Raw genomic sequence first — 21801 nt, 5'->3', positions numbered from 1 at the left:
TTCACATCTGTAATGCTAGTGCCATAGGAGGCTGAGGCAGGTGGACAGCTTGAGGCCTGGAGTGACCAGTCTGGACAACATGCTAAAACCCTGTCTCTACTAAAAATACAAAAATTAGCCAGGTATAGTGGCAGGTGCCTGTAATCCCAGCTACTCAAGAGGCTGAGGCAGGAGAATTGCTTTAACCCAGGAGGCAGAGATTGTAGTGAGCCAAGATTGTGTCACTGAACTCCAACCTGAGAGACAGAGTGAGACTCTGTCTCAAAAAAAAAAAAAAATACTACTAAGAATAAAAAAATATGAAACCCAGCTACCTATACGTTAAAGAAACCTGAGGAGAGCTGCTTAGCAGATACTCTGACTTTATATAAAAATGTTTAGGCAATGTCAAACCTCAACCACAGAGGAGAGATTCGGGAAACCAAATACCTGAACTTCCCCTCCTCTCACTCTCTAATTCTTGCAATTAACTCTTTTTTCCAACGATAACTGGATGCTGGATGGTGCAAACTATATTGTTAGTCCTCATGGGTGCAGAGTGGGAAGGAGAATGGTGAAGAGCATTGAAGTGTTTGTCAATGGAAAATATGTGGCACCCAACTCGAGGGTCACCATTTTTGTTTTAGAAAAAGTACTATGAGCTGTAAAACATACTCAGTTTTCCCATGACCCCATGACCAGCAACAGAAGGTATCTGGAATAAGTGATTAATATTCTAAAGAATACAATAGTAAAATTTCCTACAGACCAGCATAGCACAAAACAAACTCTTGTAGACTTGGGAGGTACTAAGATGAAGAAGGATAATTTGGGGGCATGAGGAGCCTCTCAAAAGAGAACAAGAGACTGGGCGCGGTGGCTCAAACCTATAATCCCAGCACTTTGGGAGGCCAAGACGAGCAGATCACGAGGTCAAGAGATCTAGACCATCCTGGCCAACATGGCAAAATCCCGTCTCTACTAAAAATACAAAAAAAATTAGCTGGACAAGGTGGCGTGCACCTGTAGTTCCAGCTACCCGGGAAGTGGAGGCAGGAGAATTGCTTGAACCCAGGAGGCAGAGGTTGTAGTGAGTCGAGATCATGCCAGTGCACCCCAGCCTGGTGCCTGGCGACATGACACTCTGTAAAAAAAAAAAAAAAAAAGAGAACAAAAGTTGATACAGCAGCAACCTGTATGAACCAATTACCTAGAACAAGACAGGTGAAGGATATCTCTGCAGAGGCCTGCTTAGTCCAAAGATACCATGTGAGCCGTGGTACTGTGCAAGTCATTTGAACAGAGATACAGCTTTGCAGAGAAGCCGTGACAACCCTAAATCATTATGACAACGGCAATCACAAGTACCAGGCACTCTAGCAAATGCTTGGTATTGACCCTTTCATCCATCGCATCAACTCTAGGGTGTGTGCATCACTGTAATCCCCATCACAGGGAAGTCAATAGCTTGCTTAAGCCCTCCTAAATTGAATAAGGTCAACATTCCTCAGAGATGAGAAGAGGTTAAAAATAGAACTTAAGTAGAATTGCAGAAAAAAGCAAGATAAAAGTATATGTCTTGACTGTCTGAATTTGTGGATGGAGGTGTGTGCCTCTGCATGCAGATGGTTTTGTCCTAGTCTTGGTTGCTGCTGGAAGAGATTTCAGGAAGCATCTGAGGCATCACTGTGGTTTGTGTTTCTGGGTAGCCACCAGTCTGCCTGATGGCATAAATATGGCATCCTCATGGTGAGTGAGCAGCCTGCTGTCTGAAGGAAAGTAAACTCCATCCCAATAGACAGAAAATGCTAAGAAGGGCTTAGAACTCAGGCACAGAGCTTCTGCGGCACGGCCACTCTGTAGTGGATACAGGAAACGACAACCTCTGAGACTCTTCAACTTCAGCTAAGATGGAACCTGTGCCTTTTGAGGAGAAGCACCTGAAAGCAGAGATTCCAAAACCTTGCTCTGACACATTTCAAGGTGTCTCTCATTAAAGCAATGCTGTACATATGTAAGTGCTTAAGAATTTAAATATATATATCTAAATATATACTTTAATATACATATATATTTTAGCATCTATAAAGTATATATATATTTAAATCTGTATTAGTACTTTTTGAATCACTTTGAATGTTATGAATGAGTGGACAGGATGTCACAAAATTATCATAGATTGTAGTCAATTCAGATGCAACACAGGTAGGAATCACGTGTTGCATGACCGAATTTTCTGTGACACCAACATTATTTTCCATAGTAAGAGAGCCTCAATGTAGCACACGTGACATGTTTCCTGTGCACAGACCTGGGCTGATTCTTTATTAGCTACGTAAGTGAGTGACAGGACCAAGCAACATCAAATCTGTTGACAAATTGAGTGACAAAGCAGTCACTTCTACTCCTGTTTGTTATCTTCTTTAGACATTTCACACTTGCTAATTATGACGATTTGGGGTTTTACTTTCCATTCTACCTTCCAGGTTATCAAAAAAAGAAAATGTCAACCCAATGAATGAATCATTTTCCTTTAGGAAAGAAGGAAGATAAACATCCGTGTGAGTAAAGACAGCTTTAGCTTCCAGTTACTGTGTTCAGATTCGCAAAGACAGTCTGAGTCAGTGGTGCTCAAACTGAGCTAGTGGAAAATCAGCTGGGGGCTGTTTTAGGTATCCCAGTTCCGCTCAGCTAGGTCCAATATGCATGAAGTTTGAGGATCAGAGACATGAAGCAGCGCTTCTCAGACTTTAGAGTTCCCTAATCACTTGGGGCTCTTGCTAAAATGCAGGTTCTGATTTAGTAGGTCTGTGGTGAGAACCAATGCTGTGTTTTTCCAGCAGGCTCAGAGGTGGCACTGAAGCTTCTAGTCCTTAAAAAGCACTTTGAGCATCAAGGTCCCAGAAGATCCCCTTAGGCCTCGTAAGCCAGGAGCGCATCACCATTCACCTTTGGTTCTAAGGGAGGCAGGGAAAGCATTTGGCGAAGAGGAAGGGGAAGTCAGGGCTGTAGCAGACCGACCGACCATGACTCAGTCTCTGGGGCTGGGCACATGACTGTCTGGACAAAAGCAATTCAGCCACAAAGAAAAAGACAACGACTATTGGGCAGAAAAGTACTGCTGCCAAGGCCAATGTTCCAGAGACGCTCGTGTAGCAAAGAAAACAGAGTTTCCGAGAGTGTTTCATCTCTTATGAGGGTTCCCTCTGTCTTTCTACTCCCAGTCTTCAATATATGAGTTGCAGTTGCCCTTTTATTAATGTTGCTGATTTTTAAAAAATACTTTCAAGCATACAGAGAAGTTTAAAGGAAACTGTAACAAAACTGCCTGTACTGGCCAAATTCAATGAAGATTCATGCTTTGCTGTATTTCCTTTATTTTGGAATCATTTCAAGGAAAATTAGAAGCAGCATAATACTTCTACCCTCAATATCTTATTACACATCTCCAAAAAATAAGGATTCTCCTCTATAAGCTAACACTATTTTTTTTTTTTTTTTTTTTTTTTTTTAGTACAGACGGGATTTCACCATGTTCAGTATGGACTTGATCTCCCGACCTCATGATCCACCCCCGTTGGTCTCCCAAAGTGCTGGGATTACAGGCGTGAGCCACTGCACCTGGCCAGCTAACACTATGTTGATGTTTAACAAAATTAGCAAATCATTTATTTCACTGGGTCCATGTTTAAATTTCTCCAATAGTCCCCTAATTGTTTGGTGTAACAGCTTTTAATGGATCCAGGATCCAGCCTAGAATTAACTGATTTCATCTTAAGAGACTGGTCTCGTCTCTTCCAGTCTCCCTGGCTGTCATACTTTAGACCATCACTGAGCCTCCAGGCCCCCTAGAGTTACTATCCAAACCACAGATGGATTATTCTCTCAAAATTTATGCTACTTATTTTTTCTCTGTCAATGGGAGTGTCTCACCAGTCAAGGCACCACCCCATTGCTACTGCATCTGAAACATGCATCACGTCTTGGACTTGACTTGTGCTCACTTACCTACATTTCCCGTCATTCTTCCCTCTGCACCCTCCATTCTACCCATCATTTCTTTCTTCCAAATTTTTATCCATCCTTCAAAGCCTGAATTTCATCTGTAAGATTCATTTGATTAGCTCAGAGAAGAGAACCCCCATTTAAAAAATGTAACAACAATCAGTCCCACAAAGTCTTGAACTGAAATTGTTTATATGTGTATTTGCTCCATCCATTGGCATTCCGAGACCCAGACGCAGGGTTTCTGTCTAAGTAGCTACATGTTTCTAGTGATTCGGGTAGTCCTTGCTCCATGGTATTTACTGGGTAAACGTTTGGTGAGTGAATGAAGGTGTGAAAATGGCTAAAGATGGGCTTATTCCGTCTATCCAAGTTACTCAAGGTGGCCACTATCCTGAGTACAGGAAACGTGTCCCTGTGGCTGCAAATTCTTCAGATTGTCTTAATATTTGAGTGACATAGAAAATGTCATTCGACACAGCTCAGGTACACAAGATAATTTGTTGGTGTAACTCTTTATGAGAAGAAATGAATTCAGGCAAGGCTGGGATTGAGACACACAAGGATACCAGGATTTTGTCTCCATCTCTCAGGTCTTTCCTCATCCGTGTTGACTTCATTGTCGGGCTCCACATGGAATCGAGTGGGATCTGGGAGGGCTATATCCTCTCAGGTTCCAGTCCTATTAAAAATATGTTTTTCCTCTACACAAAGCAGCAAAAAGTCTTATCTCTCATTTACTCATTAGGTCAATAACTATTCCTAGAGTACCGTAGCCATGGCAATAAGATGCTTTGATTTCCCTAATATAAGGCACATGTTTAATTCCAGATAAGAATGAGGGCATTCTATGGAAGAAAAATGTAATCACCTTTTTTCCCCCACTGCATGATAAAGAAAAACATATCTATTGAAATTAATGAATATTTTTAAATTGCCTAAGTCTAGAATAATAGGACAGATATGGATAAATTTGGCTCATCTGGGAACTAATTATGGTTTAGTACAGGATCAACAATTCAGTGGCTCTCATTTGCCATAACCACGCGGTCTTCCTCACCTGCCGCAGACATTACTAGTCAATCTTGTCACTTTTCCTTCTAACCCTAGATGAATCTTTAGAAAAATCTCAGCACATCTCTGGGCAATGAGATCATTCTTTTGGGACCTCACACATGAACTGAAGTGTAATTGACGTTCTTTATGGAGGGGCATTTAGAGTTCAACTGTCATGAATTCAAATACCAATCCCACCTATCATTTACTATAAAGGTGAATGTAGACAAGTGACATAACTCTTATAAGTTTTATTTTTTGTCATTTGGAAAGTGGGAAAATTAAATACAAATCTGTATATTAAGTGAGTATAGCTAAGTTAATAACCCAGGCAGTATTAAATACATGCTATTTTTCCTTTTCCTTCCCCAAAGAGGTCCTATCTGCACTGAGTAGAACTTGTAGGGGGTCCTCTTTTTTCAGGAACTGAAGGCAAAGAAACCTCAGCCTGTAATCAAGTAGCTATAATTTCCCTATGAAATTCAAGATTGAGGGTGTCAACTCGTCCAAATTACCTTGCACCACCTATCTTTGGACAAATAATAGTCTTGGAAGAACAAATGTGCTTCAGGATACTAAAAAGTCTTAATCCATGATTGAAAAAATACTAGCCCACTCAGTACAAAACATTTGTAAGATTTCACTGGAAAACTTTAACAATATGATTTGTGACAGGCAATTGCTGCCTTTAGAGGCGAGTGCATTCTGCATGGAGCTGCTTGGCTTGTGGACCAGCCCTGTCCCCGGGACACTTAAGGCAAATCAATAGCTCCTGGATAAGTTTCTCTTTTAGAGCCCATTTGCACTTATTTTTCCTTTTTTTACTCTGAAGACACACAATCAATGAAACATGAGTGATTACCTAGCCTGAATTGAGTATTTGTTCTTTACGCATCAAAAGTTTGGAGGAAGTATTTCGATTTCAAAAGATACCTTTCCTCCTTGTCTGCTGGGAAGCTGCCCTTGCTTTTGAGCTTACATGTAACTGCACTGAAATTTGGTAATGCTCAATTTTTAATAGAAGCATGAATTGGCATTTCTTTGTCTCATCCAGCTTTTAATTGACAGATAATTTGGAGTATCAAGCATTTTGTCAGACCATCCATTATGTACTAGGGAGTGCACCTGAGAGACTTGGTTCCTACCTGCTTGTGAAATTTGCTGTCAAATAAAGAAAGCAGATGTTAAGTCATTTATTTCAAAATCCATCCTTTAATGACATTTAAGACAATACTTATTAAGTAAAAGTGCACAATGCAATCTAAAGGTATAACTGGGGAAGCTGTTTTAGTTTTAGTATGGATTTTATATAAAATAATTATGTTAGAATATGTAATATTTTTACTTTAATACTGAAGAAAAATTGAATTTTGGGGAATATTTTGAGCTAAAATAATAGAAATACCAAATGATAATAATTTGAACTAGTAACTGTGGAGATGAACAGTGCTAAGGTCATTATCAGTGCTGTCACGTCAGGTGGTGGCATCACCATGAACCAGTCCTCTAAGCTTTCAGGTTCAGGTATCATGGCCTTACATGATATTCATCTGAACCAGGATGAGACAGAGCAGGCAGAAAAGAAAACGTTTCTCATGGTGTTCTCTTATGAAGAATCCACTTTTCCTAGAAGCCCCAGAAAACCTCCCATCTGACTCATAGGTACAAATTGGCCGGAAGACTCATTCCAAGACCAAGCACAGGTACAAGGGCCAAAATTGGCTTAGAACAGACATGACTCACCTTTTCAGCTTCTCAGTTATCAACACGCAAGAGCACAGGTCTGTCCGGTTGGTTTGTGAATCAAAATTGCGGAACTGTTATTATGGAAGAAGCTGATAAGACCCTTTCCGTAAAGAGGAGAGACACAAACTGGCATACCTCACCACGACCACCTTCAAGTAATTGCTTAAGAAATAAAAGCTCTATTAGTAAGAATTATGGACTTTCTGTCTTGTTTTTCTCCCATGAAAAATGGTTCAAGATCTCTTGACGTCAATCTATATAGTTCATAAGGAATCAGGTCTCTTAACAGCAAACAGAAAAAAAAATAATGAAATCTCACGGAAGACAGGGGTATTGCTCCATATGGTCTCACGGTGGCGCTGTTGAAGAGTCGTTCTGTGCACATCCATGGGCTGTGTTGTTTGGGACTGCCTGGATCCCTGTGCTCAGGAACAGTTGGGTGCCACATTATTGTTCTTCCGGATTCATATACATCTTCAGCCATTTTCTTCAAATCACCACCTCTGTTCCATGAAGAAACAATCAGCTGCATATTTTTTTGAAGCCAATCCTTTGAAATGCACTCTTACCACCTTTAGCTGAGCCAGGTCACCAACTTCCTTCCACAAAGCGATTTTTTTTTTTTTTTTTTTTTTGAGACGGACTTTCACTCTTGTTACCCAGGCTGGAGTGCAATGGCACGATCTCGGCTCACCGCAACCTCCGCCTCCTGGGTTCAGGCAATTCTCCTGCCTCAGCCTCCTGAGTAGCTGGGATTACAGGCACGCACCACCATGCCCAGCTAATTTTTTGTATTTTTAGTAGAGACGGGGTTACACCATGGTGACCAGCATGGTCTTGATCTCTTGACCTCGTGATCCACCCACCTCGGCCTCCCAAAGTGCTGGGATTATAGGTGTGAGCCACCGCGCCCGGCCCACAAAGTGATTTTATTTCACAGAAATGCAACTGAAGTTAGAGGAAATGCAGCATCCACTTCTATCCTACTGGGAGATCCTGGATTCTCTCTGAAAATTAAACTTTCTACCTTCCAGAATTAATTTTGCATGCCAAAAAAACGGTGATGCAGTTTTTGCTAAGCCGCTGAAATAATAGTATGAGAAGAGGAATTTATCTGCCCTTTTCTATCTCCATTTATTGGATAGGGTTCAATCTTTTGAGGAAATGAAGGCACGAATGAGTGTGGCTACTCGGATATTTGTCAAATGAAAATTTTAAGAAAATAAACGTTTTTGTAACTAAGAAACTAAGAAAGTAAGACAGGCAATTTTACAAACATTGTCAGTGCCAACCTCATGTACTCTAAGTCTTAGGAGACATCTTTACACACTGTAAAAGTCCCTCAAGAGATGCCCTTGCTCTTATGAGAGAGAAGAAAAAATGAAGAAAAAAAGAAAACAAACTTTCAAATTCTTTTTTTTTTTGAGATGGAGTTTCGCTCTTGTTACCCAGGTTGGAGTGCAATGGCACAATCTCGGCTCACTGCAACCTCCACCTCCTGGGTTCAGGCAATTCTCCTGCCTCAGCCTCCTGAGTAGCTGAGATTACAGGCATGCGCCACCATGCCCAGCTAATTTTTTGTATTTTTAGTAGAGACAGGGTTTCACCATGTTGACCGAGATGGTCTCGATCGCTTGACCTCGTGATCCACCCGCCTCAGCCTCCCAAAGTGCTGGAATTACAGGCTTGAGCCACCGCGCCCGGCCCAAACTTTCAAATTCTTAAGCACAAATATAAGAATATTGCTAAATTAAAAGACTACATCTCAGCCTGTGATGTTGCAATGCAGATTGGCTCACTACTGCAACAATGCTCATGTCTGTGCCTTCTGCACATTGGCTAAAATATTCCAGGCACTCTCCAGACTCCCTGGGCACTCTGCTTCCAAACTTAAATACCTTTCTTACAGCAGCCCTACCAAACAAATATGCCCATTTTTATGCTCCTCTAGGTTTGTTTTCTTTTGTCTGGAGAATTCTCCAACTGAAGATTCTTTGTAGGAAGCAAAGATTACCTCCCACTCCACAATGTGAAACTGCCACGGGCTTCCCCAGCTCCCGTGCAGCTAATGTATAAGAAGAGCCCAGCCTCATCAACAGAAGAAACTGAGCTGGCTTTTGTTTCAGGAGATACAATGCAGAAAAGTCTTATGAAGACACAGATTTGTGTGCTCTGATGATCACAGCTACACCGTATTTTCAACGTGTGCTCTCTCTCTCTCTCAGCAATTTTCTTGTGTGTTGATTAGACTAAATTAAAATGAGGGGTATGATGAATGCACTGCAGGTACAAACGAGGGTTTTACAGGCAAATAATTGAATATGGAAGTCTTATTATCATTCCTGCTAATGGGATTCTCCTCTTCCTGATGATCTTGTAGGAAGAAATCAGGCTAATGAGGAATGGGGCTGAGGAGGAGGAAATTAAGTGAAATTAACAGTAAGTTTTCCAGAGTATATGTAACAGTCCTAAAAGCCAAATGGGCCGAAGAACTGTGGGGCCAGCAGAACTTCTAGTTGCATTTGACTGGCCAGAGCACATGGACATGGTCATGCACTGGAGTCACATCACAATCTCCAGTTTTCCAAGTTTATTCATAAATCTGAATGCCAGGCAAAGGCTGACATTTCTTTCATTGGTTCACAGCCTATTCCTGAGCCATGTAAATATGTTGAGTTCACTTGAGCTTTGGTCTGCATTACAGAAGATAAAAATAGAGAAATCTTTCCCCAAATGGCAACTATTCTATGATCTAAGATCTCCCTGCATGCACCAAATTGTCTCGTAATCTCTTATTAAGCTGCAGCGAAATAAAAACACACAATTAGGAATAATTTTAATTATAAACTGTCCTCGCAGAGAGAACTTAAATTACAGTTAAAACATAGAAAATAAAATAAAATCTCAGAAAATAGCAAAGAGCAAATAGAAGTCTCAAATAAAAGGTCCTTGTACAGAGAGCAGATTGCAGATAATTAGAAATAAAGGTGGAGACTCAATTACTTGGTTTTTCTTTTAAGAAGCTAATGTTTATTTTTTACAATATGTCTGCTATTTTAAAATAATCAATAAATCACAATAATGGGAAAATATTGAAATAATTTATTATACATAAATATTGAAATACACGTAATAGATTCATGCCATTTAAAATAATATAGATAGCAGCATTTACACTCAAGAATGAATCTTCCAAACTTGCTATCAAAAACCTTGCAATCTTAACTGGGCTTCATGAATTTTAACTTTATGAAATAGGCACAATTATAAGATTGTTAAAAAATAAAACAGCAGGCAAGGGAATCCAACATTCACATACAGATGGAATAAAACTCAGAATAAAATTACTGATGAAAATAAATAATTTTAATATTTTGATATGTTCTTTTTAACTTTTCATGGAAGCAATAAAGACAAAATATTTTATAAAAAAAACTACATTATATGATTGAGCCATTTAAGAACTTTTGTAGTTTACCAAGTTTTAGACAATGCAAGACAAATACCTAAAAACAAGTAATTTTTCTTCACTCATTTTACTACTTTTGACTAGAATTCACAGATTTATGTTTTCATAAGCATGAAAGTCTCGAATGACTTACATAGGATTCTCTTCATGAGATCTTAGTCTGCTTGAGACGCTGTCACAAAATGCCATAAACTTAGTAGCTTGAAAAGCATAAATTTACTTCTCACAGTTCTGGAAGGTGAGAAGTTCAAGAAAGGAATCTGGTGGATTCCACACCTGATGAGGGCCCACTACCTCATTCACAAGGAAAGTCTTCTCCCTGTGTCCTCGCACGGTAGAAGAGAAAGGTTCTGGCCTTTCCAGCCCCCTTTAAAGGCACTCATTCCATTGTGAGGGCTCCACATTTATGACCTAGTCACTTTTCAATGGCTTCATCTCCTAACAGCATCACTTTCAAGATAGGTGTGGACATATAAATTTCTGCAGGGCACAGACATTCAGACCATAGCATAGAGTGACCATCATCAGCAGTATTTTAAAAGCTCTTGGGAGGTCAGATCGTCTCCTATATCCCAGTGTTTAAAGATTTCTGAAATCAAGACATTACACATCTTTGTCTCTGTCTATCATGTATTTCCTTTGGACAATTTAATCCTTCTTCCTTCTTTTCTATCCTCTGTGGAGTAGTTGTGAAGCTTGAGCACTCCCACCTCCTCAAATCCATAACAGCGTAAGTAAACATCATGAGTGCGACAAGCTCTCAAGAAAAAATAGATAGCATATCCCTTCATATTCTTAAATAGGATTCAGTCTGGCTAAGCCTACAGCCATCAGGGATGGTAGAAAATGCAGCTGAGTAATGTTGAGGGAGATCTTCCCTCACTGTCTGTGATCCTCAGGAACACAGAGACTTATGTAAGCTGCAAGAATTGAAGAAACCCCTGGTCCGCAGTTCAGCATCAGAGAATACTATAAACATCTCTATGCAAATAAACTAGAAAATATAGAAGAAATGGATAAATTCCCAAACACATACACCCTCCCAAGTCTAAACGAGGAAGAAGTCAAATCCCTGAATAGACCAATAACAAGTTCTGAAATAGAGGCAGCAATTAATAGTCAACAAACCAAAAAAAAGTCCAGGATCAGAGAGATTCACAGCCAAATTCTACCAGAAGTACAAAGAGGAGCTGGTACCATTCCTCCTGAAACTCTTCCAAACAATAGAAAAAGAGGGAATCCTCCCTAACTCATTTTATGAAGCCACCATTATCCTGATACCCAAACCTGGCAGACACACAACAAAAAAAGAAAATTTCGTGCCAGTATCCCTGATGAGCATGGATGCAAAAATTCTTGATAAAATACTGGCAAATTGAAGCCAGCAGCACATCAAAAAGCTTATTCACCATGATCAGGTCGGCTTTATCCCTGAGATACAAGGCTGGCTCAACATACACAAATTAATAAACATAATCTATTGCATAAACAGAACCAATGACAAAAGCCACATGATTATCTTAATACATGCAAGGCCTTTGACAAAATTCAACAACTCTTCATGCTAAAAGTTCTCAATAAACTAGGTATTGATGGGATGTGTCTCAAAATAATAAAAGCTATTATGACAAATCCACAACCAATATCATGCTGAATGAGCAAAAACTGGAAGCATTCCCTCTGAGAACCATCACAACACCAGGATGCCCCTCTCACCACTCCTATTCAACACAGTATTGGAAGTTCAGGCCAGCGCAATCAGGCAAGAGAAAGAAGTAAAGCGTATTTAATTAGAAAAAGAGGAAGTTAAATTTTCTCTTTGCAGATGACATGGTTGTATATTTAGAAAACCCCATTATCTCAGACCTAAATCTCCTTAAGCTGATAAGCAACTTCAGCAAATTCTCAGGATACAAAATCAATGTGCAAAAATCACGAGCATTCCCATACACCAGTCATAGACAAACACCCAAATCATGAGTGAACTCCCATTCACAATTGCTACAAAGATAATACAATAGCTAGAAATACACTTACAAGGGTTGTGAAGGACCTCTTCAAAGAGAACTACCAACGACTACCAAGGAAATAAGATAGGACACAAACAGATGGGAAAACATTCCATGCTCATGGATAGGAAGAATCAATATAGTGAAAATGGCCATACTGCCCAAAGTAATTTATAGATTCAATGCTATCCCCATCAAGCTACCACTAACTTTCTTCACAGAGTTGGAAATAACAACTTTAAATTTTATATGTAACCAAAAAAGAGCCCACATGGCCAAGACAATCCTAAGCAAAAAGAAAAAAGCAGGAGGCATTACACTACCTGACTTCATACTGTACTGCAAGGCTACGGTAACCAAAATAGCATGGTACTGGTACCAAAACAGATGTATAGACCCATGGAACAGAACAGAGGCCTCAGAAATAACACCACACATCTACAACCATCTGATCTTTGACAAACCTGACAAAAACAAGCGATGGAGAAAGGATTCCTTATTTAATAAATGGTGTTGGGAAAACTGGCTACTCATATGCAGAAAGCAGAAACTGGACCCCTTCCTTATACCTTATACAAAAATTAACTCAAGATGGATTAAAGACTTAAATGTGAGACCTAAAACCATAAAAACTCAAGAAAACCTAGGCAATATTAACATAAATTAACTACATATAGCAAAAAGCATATTCATAGTGCTAAAATTGGTGGTGATAGACAGAGAACATCAGCTCAGGAGCGTTGCCTGTTGTGTAAAGAAAGAAGCATAAAAGCAGGAACAGGGCTCTGAAGATCTGCTTCACTGTCTGTCCATGGCTCAAGCATGCAGTGATCAGGTACAAGAGATTGCTCTTAGAGATAAAAACAAACATTAATTTACATATAGTGAAAAGCATATTGGTACCGATAAAACTGGTGGTGATGCACAGAGAATATCAGCTTATGAGGAAGAACAGGGGACAGGGACTCCCCAGAAGCCATTCAATCCCCAGTTCCCTCCACCCCTCCCACCTATATGAAGCTGCTGGAGCTCTGTGGCACCAAAAACCATAGGCTCTCAGGAATCTACACCCCAGAGTGTTTTTCAAAGATTTTAAACAAAAATCCTGTTTTCAAAGATTTTAATGGTCCCACAAATGCTGAAGATATAACATGAAGTGCGAAAACAATACGAATTATTTTAATGGTATCTTCTTTAAATGTACATATAGAAAAACTACTGGAAGTTAATACTGTTCATCTCAGGGATACGGGGCTTTGGATACTTACATTTTCTTCTTTCCTTGTGATAAAAATTTTAAATTTAAATGACAAAAACAGTTCCTTTACAATAGGAATGTATACATTCTAATCAAAGGACCTATTTAACGTACAAAATAAATGGCTTCCATTTTATCTATTGCACAAACTTTTAAACTGGCATTTCAATACAGTGAGAGAAAGACATATGTGGAAACCAATGAAACCACCAAAATAAAATATTCGATTGAGCACAACTGTGGTCACAGATCCACCTTTCTAGGATATGCGGGACCTGCTACTTCACTGGCAAGCCACGAATAATTCATAAATGTAGATGTGGTTAATATCTATAAAAATGCAGCATCTTTCGCCTTGTGATTTCTAGCTTGGATAACAGTTGTGGAATCATGACATATGAACCAAATTACAACAAGCCCCCATATTTATTTTCTGTAGATTAGAGAAACACCCTTATTGACTCAGTAAGGGATCATCAGTAGGTATCCTAAATGAGGAAGGTAAACTCATCTTTTGCACAGCAGTTTTGGCAGTATTTGGGCTAGGAACACTGAAATAAAGGATGTATCATCTTAGGAAAATGTTTATTATATGTTTTAACAGCTAAAGAATATTCTTCAGTGGTTTCACACTAGCTTTGCCTAAAAATTTTGATTAGATTGTGGGCCTCTCCATTGAGCAGGAGATACTAATATTGAATGTGTGTGTGCATAAACTGGCATGACAAATCCTATAATCCTATAGTCTTAGAATCATTGCGCTGGAAGGGGTCTCCCACCACCATCTCTCACTATAAATAGTTTGTACTTAAATTTTCAAACTGCATTTATTTTTAAACTCACTGATCTACCCCAATCTCTTGCTTCTCAAATAGTGCTGGTCTTTACTAAGGGGTTTTTCGGATTGAATTTGACTTTGTCAGCTCCGGGCCACACAGAATATTTCTTATACTTAATCATAAATTAACGCTTTTACAACTGTGTTAAAGAGATTATTACTATGGATTCCATCTCAAATGCCTCACAGTTACATTATCTTCGCATACTTATAATTACCTGGAAAGGTTTGTAGATGGCATGCACTTTTTATGGGCCATAAACACTTGATGTGATCTACATTTTGTCACATTTTGTTTATTTCTGTTGCAGATGCAAAATAACAGAGCAATTTAAGATCTTACTGAATGAGAAAGTTGAACGGAAATAATGACCTAGTATCTGCTACTTTAATTCTTTTTTTTTTTTTTTTGAGACAGAGTTTTGCTCTTGTTACCCAGGCTGGAGTGCAATGGCGCGATCTCGGCTCACCACAACCTCCGCCTCCTGGGTTCAGGCAATTCTCCTGCCTCAGCCTCCTGAGTAGCTGGGATTACAGGCACGCGCCACCATGCCCAGCTCATTTTTTGTGTTTTTAGTAGAGACGGGGTTTCACCATGTTGACCAGGATGGTCTCGATCTCTTGACCTCGTGATCCACCTGCCTCGGCCTCCCAAAGTGCTGGGATTACAGGCGTGAGCCACCGTCTGCTATTTTTATTCTAACTAAATAAAATAAAAATATCAATCTGAAACATGCAATAAAAAATAAACGTTACATGAGAAAGGTACAAGAACATGTGTTATTAAAACGAAAGTAGGCGAGTGAGAATATTGACGAGGTTATGTTGAGCTGGGTCTGGTTAAACTCGACTGCTGATGAGATTGCGCCTCAGGAAGTGAGTCTTCAGGTAGCAGCTCCTCAGTTAGAAACACTGTATTGGTTTTTTCTTTTTGTATTGCATTTTAGGTTTTAGGGTACATGTGAAGAACATGCAAGATTGTTTCATAGGTACACACATGGCAGTGTGATTTGCTGCCTTCCTCCCCATCACCTATATCTGGCATTTCTCCCCATGGTATTGAGATATAGCTAGCCTAGAGTTAGAACCTGTACACTGCCATTTTATAAAGGACAAAACTGTTTCCATTCTCCTCACAATGCCTGCTAACCTCGGCCTCTGTAAAACTGCTAAGTTTACTTTGCAAAATGCAAATTGAGGTAAAGCTGCATGTCTGTAACTGCCAGAATTGCTGGCCTTTGTTTACCAGAGTAAGCACCCCCAGATAATTCCATCCTGGCGCCAAGTAAATAAAAATCTATGGATCCCACCCCTACCCAGATGATGTGTAAACGAATGCTAATCTCAGCGTCTGTGAACCCCTTAAATGACAATCCGAATGTCAAATAGTCCCCTGGCCCTCGGAATGTCCGGAACCCCCTCACCCTCATCTCCGCCCAGAAGGTGATTTGAATCCACTGGCTCTCGGAATGTCTGAAGCCCCTCACCCCATCCTCTCCCCTCACCCCCAAGGTGATTTTATGGGTATAAAAGGTCTTGTCACCCTCTTTTACGGGGTCACGGGTTGGAGAGATGTGAGTCCTCCGTGGTCGCCGGCAATAAACCCTGCAATTTGGCATACTTTTTGGTGTTGACTTTCTGTGCTCGGACTGATACAACAGTATCTCTCCCCAACTCCCCACCCCCCGCTGTCCCTCCCCTATTTCCCCCCAACAGACCCCAGTGTGTAGTGCTCCCCTCCCTGTGTACATGTGTTCTCATTGTTCAACACCCACCTATGAGTGAGAACATGTGGTGTTTGATTTTCTGCTCTTGGAAACACTGTATTTGACTTTTGTCTTCTAGATTAGAGTGGCTTCAGCTTAGACACAGGATAAGAAAATGGGAGGGCCTCCTGCTTGGGAACCTCAGCCTGTCTGGCTCCTGCCTTCCTCCTTCAGCCCTAGAACCAAGGAGAAGGTAATTGAAGTGATTTCTGGCTTTCCACTATACTCCCTGAAGGCCAAGGAAAGGGAAATGGTCTTGTGTGCTGACTTTGAATATTCACAAGGACATCATCAAATAGATGTTGCTACTTTCCCCAGTGAACGCATGCAGAGGTGACCGTGACCTGTGATTTTAGAGCTGGGAAGAGACCTTGGGTTTTCATTCAGGAGAAGTCCAAGGAAATGAGGGGTCTGCTGTTGTGGCTGACAAGGAAACATCAGGAGAAGCTTAACCTAAATTTTCTGCCACACAGAAGACTTTTGCGACCAGCAGAAACGAGGGCATGAGAGTTACTCTTCTTCTTGGTTGTCATCTCATCTCTGCCTTTCAGTGGTGTGGCCTTGGTCAAGTTCATGGACAGCCTCCGACACAGGGTGTGCAGCAAAGAAAGAGCAGCTGGGCTGAAACTGTCATCTGTAGAAAGGCCTGTTGACAAGGTTGGCCCTTTTTCGCCTGGGAACTTGTCTCTCAATGGCAATAGTTCATTGATAAGATGGCACATTGTTCCTAAACTGTTTGGCAAATGATGTCATTTATGTGAACACCTGCTTTTCCTCTGGGGAGTCTGGAATTTGGGAACTTCTCAAAAGAAAGAAGCAGGTGTTCACATAAGCCATACCCTCTGCTAGACAGAGGGTGTCTACATGACCAGCCCACAGTAAAACTCTTGGGCACTGAGTGTTTAATGGATTTCCCTTTGTTGAAACACAGTATAACTTTCAGCATTTCTGCTGTTGGGGGAAGGGTGTGCTTTGTGTGGCCTTCGTGGGAGAAAGATTACGAGAATCCTGCACGTGGATCCTACCAACTGCAGCAGCATCTTGTCCCCTTGGGTCCAATTGAGTATCTGACCAATTGCAGTAATAAAACTTAACTGTATAAACAATATGTGTAGAGCCCTGTGACTCTTTCTAGGGAAATCTCTGAACAGCCAGGTGGTCCAAGGAACCCCAGAAACTCCTGGGCTTGTTACTATTATACTGAACTTCATTGTGGCCAACTCTCTTACAGGTCAAAAGAAAAGGCTCAATAAAACACTTTTGTAATTGAGCTAAATTTTCATTTTGGGGCTGTGGGTTATACTTTCAAATTAGGCCCAAATTCATTGAAGGACATAACTTTTTTTTAATATGAAAAGACTTCCAATATCCTGGTCCTGTCCAGGACATTCCATTAAAGGAGTACATTCCTCTAGGAGAACTTTATTAGGATTGTTATAGCTAAATCTGGTATAATATCATTTGCAGCAGACTTAAGAATCTTGGAGTACAAGACTTTCGGATTTTAAGGACCGTGCAGTATTCGAGGACGAGTGTCACTCCCAATTACGGAGCGGTCACAGTGTTCTTGGCCCTATGCTCAGCATTTTACAAGCTTCACCTCACTTAATTCTGATGACAATCCAAGGGGGAAGGTTTTCTCATCATACCCATTTTACATAGAAGGGAACTGAGATCATTTAAATAGCTAGAGGCTAAGTAATGTTCTCGAGCCCATGCAGCTATGAAGTGTCAGAGCTGGTATCCAACCTGACTTCATCTGACACCAGATCCTGAGACCGCCACATCCTGCCTTCCAGAAGATACTGTTTCATACTTTCAGGGAAATTGTTGAAAACCAGAGACAAAAACACACTCCTTGAAAGGTTTGTGGAAAATCACATCTATTCCTAAACTATGAAGTTCCACAATTTCTCAAAAGTGTTCTCCCTATTCGGTCTTGTTTTTAGTGTGCCAATTCTAAATACAAACCCATGTCTCCCCCACAGGGGCAGGGAGCTCTTTCTTTCTCACTTGTCATCTGGGTCAACAAAGGCAGTCAGTGCAGGTTGAATATCCTTAATCCAAAAACCCTAAATCCCAAATTCTCCAAAATCTGGAACTTTTTCAGCACTGAGGAAATGTTCACTAAAGGGCTCTGGATTTCGGATTTTCAGATTAGCGATGTTCAGTCATAAGTATCATACAAATATTCACAAACTGAACAAATCAGAAATCTGAAATGCTTCCAGTCCCAAGCATTTTGGATAAGACGTACTCAACTGTATCTGCCCTACTGAGATCTGTTACCATGTGGGAGGTGAGGATGCATCACTTATTCCAACCCTTTGAAACAGAGATATCGCCTGCCTGCAACCTTTGTCTATATTTCCAATCTTAGCTTCTAGCTACTAATATAATGATAATTATATTTATGTAAACAGCAAAAAAATTATTAATAAAGAATTTTCCAGAAACCTTGATTAGTTACTGGGAATTGTACTAAGAGCTTTACACATGTGATTTTACTTAATCTTCCCAAGAACCACCACACAATCAGTATTTTTAATCCTTATTTTTCAGACAAAGAAACCAAGATACAGAGACAATATTTCTGCTCCAATCTCTCAGCTGGAATGTAGAAAAGCCAACACTCACCCATAGCTCTAGGTTTGACCGAAAACTGCATGCAGCTTTCTACTATGTGATCTACAAATACAAAGACTGCAGACAGCATAACATTCTCCTTTTTAGAAATACAGCAGCAAGCAATCTTGGTCTTCTTACATGTTGCAGACATATGCAGCATGAAAGGAGAACAGCTTCCATAACCAACGACAAGTGTTCTAAAATACACACCTTGGAGCAGCTGCGTCCTGTTGCTACAGAAGGTGGCTGGTTAGGCATGAGCAGGGCAGGAGAGGGCTCCCCTGACCACACACACACTAGGAGTGTTGGGTGACCACTAGGTGGTGGTCAGGCTGTTGCTAACCTTTTCTCAACAGTAATGATTGCCACAGCCGGCACCAAGAAAAAGCAATCTCCTAATAGAGAGAAAACATCTGAAACTGATCAGGAGCTTCTCCATAAGATCCTGGAAGAATGCCAACGTATAAAAGCCCCAGGTCAGGCCAGACGTGGTAGCTCACGCCTGTAATCTCAACACATTGGGAGGCCCAGGCGGGTGGATTGCCTGAGGTCAGGAGTTTGAGACCAGCCCAGCTAACATGGTGAAACCAAGTCTCTACTAAAAATACAAAAATTAACTAGGCATGGTGGCATACGCCTGTAGTCCCAGCTACTTGGGAGGCTGAGGTGGGAAAATTGCTTGAATCCGGGAGGCGGAGGTTGCAGTGAGCCAAGATCACACCACTGCACCCCAGCCTGGGCGACAGAGCAAGACTTGGTCTCAAAAAAAAAAAAAGCCCAAGTCAAGAGGTCGAGCTGTGCACTTGGTTTTGTAAGTCGCCCCCTTGGCCTCCTTCCAAGTGGTACTTTCCTTCTCTTGCCTTTCCTTCCTTTCCTTACTGTTCTAAAACTTTTTTTTTTTTTTTGAGACAGAGTTTTACTTCATCACCAGGTGGCAGGCTGGAGTGTAGTGGTGGGATCCTGGCTCACTGCAACCACCACCTCCCGGGTTCCAAGCAATTCTCCTGCCTCAGCCTCCCACATAGCTGGGACTACAGGCACGTGCAGCCATGCCCAGCTAATTTTTTTTGTATTTTTAGTAGAGACGGGGTTTCACCATGTTAGCCAGGATGGTCTCGATCTCTTGACCTTGTGATTCGCCCGCCTCGGCCTCCCAAAGTGCTGGGATTACAGGCGTGAGCCACCGCTAAAACTTTTTAATCAACTTTCACTCCTGCTCTGAAACGTGCCTCGGTCTCTCTTTCTATCTTATGCCCCTCGGTCGAATTCTCCTCAGGAGGCAAGAATTAAAGTTGCCACAGATACATAGGGATTCGCTACTGGTGACTCAGAGTAACTCAAGATACCCGTCACCGGTAACTCTATGACATACATGGCCCTTGTGCTCAGTCTTGAGGTACCGTGCTAAATCAGTCCAGCTTCTACAAGACGCTCTGTGAGACAGAGCAATGACCTGTTGGATTCAGATCAGGTAAATAGAGATAAGTTATGTGTAAGGATGTTACACAGTGTCCTTTTGAAACTCAATATACATGGTGGTGATTTTTTCCTTAGCACACCTGCGTATATATGGGCAGATCTGGCAAAACACAGGCCACTCTTTTTTCTCTATAGGTCTTTGTTGTATCTTAGCATTTTCATATGACATATCTCATGCGATTTTTCTAAGTGAGTTTTAATTAATTCTTTAAATGAAACATTTTGTTATTATTAAGTACACATAAAATTTGTCATCTTAACCATTTGTAAGTGTACAGACCAGTGCTATTAAGTCCGTTCATATTGTTGTGTTGCTGACTATGTATTTTGACTTAGGCGCTGACCATTCCTGGGCAACACTGAAGAAAAAAAAACATGAAAACTTTCTTTTGCCCAAATATCCTGAACTGTGGTCTTTAGGCATTTCAGGGACTTGGCAGAATTCACTGGAGAGTATTGGAGTAACAACCTTCCATTTTAAGGGCTGTAGCTCTTGAATAACTCTAAGATTAGTTAACCTAACATTGAACAAAGCTAGTAAATACATCAAACAATGAGCTACTTTGAGAGGCGTGCAGTCTAAAGGTTAAGATGATAGAGTTTTGTGTAACAAGATGAATGTCCCATAATTTCTTTTTAAAAAAGGTAAAGATTGGACTTATCAAAATACAAAATGCTTGCACTTCGAAAAGTGTGAAGAAAATGAAAAAAAACAGCTGGAGAGAAAATATTGGTAAAATACAAATCTGATGAAGGACTTTTATCTAGAATTTACAATTAACACTTAAAAAATCAATAATAAGGGCCTGAAATAATTTCATGCCTGAAATCCCAGCACTTTGGGAGGCCAAGGCAGGTGGATCACGAGATCAGGAGTTCAAGACCAGCCTGGCCAAGATGGTAAAATCCCTGTCTCTACTAAAAATACAAAAATTAGCTGAGTGTGGTGGCAGGTGCCTGTAATCCTAGCTACTCTGGAGGCTGAGGCAGAGAATTGCTTGAACCCAAGAGGCGGAGGTTGCAGTGAGCTGAGATCTGGACTCCACTCACTGCTGTACTCCAGCCTAGATGACAGAGTGAGACTCCATCTCAAAAATAATAATAAAAAGAGAACACAATCCAAAAAAGGCAAACAATATGAATAGATATTTCGCCAAGGAAGATATTTTAGTGGTTAACAAGCATATGGAAAGATGTTCATCATTGTTAGTCATCAGGAAAACATCAGTTAAAACCACAAGGAATACTATTTTGCACCCACTAGAATGACAACGGTAAATGAGAAAAAGGAATACAAGTGGTACTGTAATGCTGACCGAAATGTAACATGGTACAGCCACTTCGAACAACAGTTCCTCACAAAGTTCAATGTAAAACTGCCATATGACCCAGCAATTGCACTTCCAGAAAAAGAAGTACAATGAAAACACATGTCCATGTGAAAACTTGTGCACAAATTGTTCATAACAGAATTATTCGTAATAGGAAAAAGGAGAAACAACTGAAATTTCCATCAATTGGTATGTAGATAAGATCCAATATGTTCCTAACTGGAATAGTATTCAGCA

The 21801-nt window shown here is 40.6% G+C and overlaps 1 long non-coding RNA gene across 1 annotated transcript in view; it reads left to right on the top strand.

Annotated features, from left to right (window-relative positions):
• Positions 1-18533, top strand: part of LOC118144388 (uncharacterized) — a 28817-nt gene extending 10284 nt beyond the window's left edge. Inside the window, exon 3 of the long non-coding RNA XR_004729186.3 lies at positions 16206-18533. This is a non-coding gene — a long non-coding RNA (uncharacterized LOC118144388). The remainder of the gene's footprint in view (positions 1-16205) is intronic.
• Positions 18534-21801: the final 3268 nt, after the last annotated feature.

This window comes from Callithrix jacchus, chromosome 9, assembly GCF_049354715.1.
Source record: "Callithrix jacchus isolate 240 chromosome 9, calJac240_pri, whole genome shotgun sequence".
Taxonomy (NCBI): Eukaryota; Metazoa; Chordata; class Mammalia; order Primates; family Cebidae; genus Callithrix; species Callithrix jacchus.
This window is presented reverse-complemented; position numbering and strand designations above follow the sequence as displayed.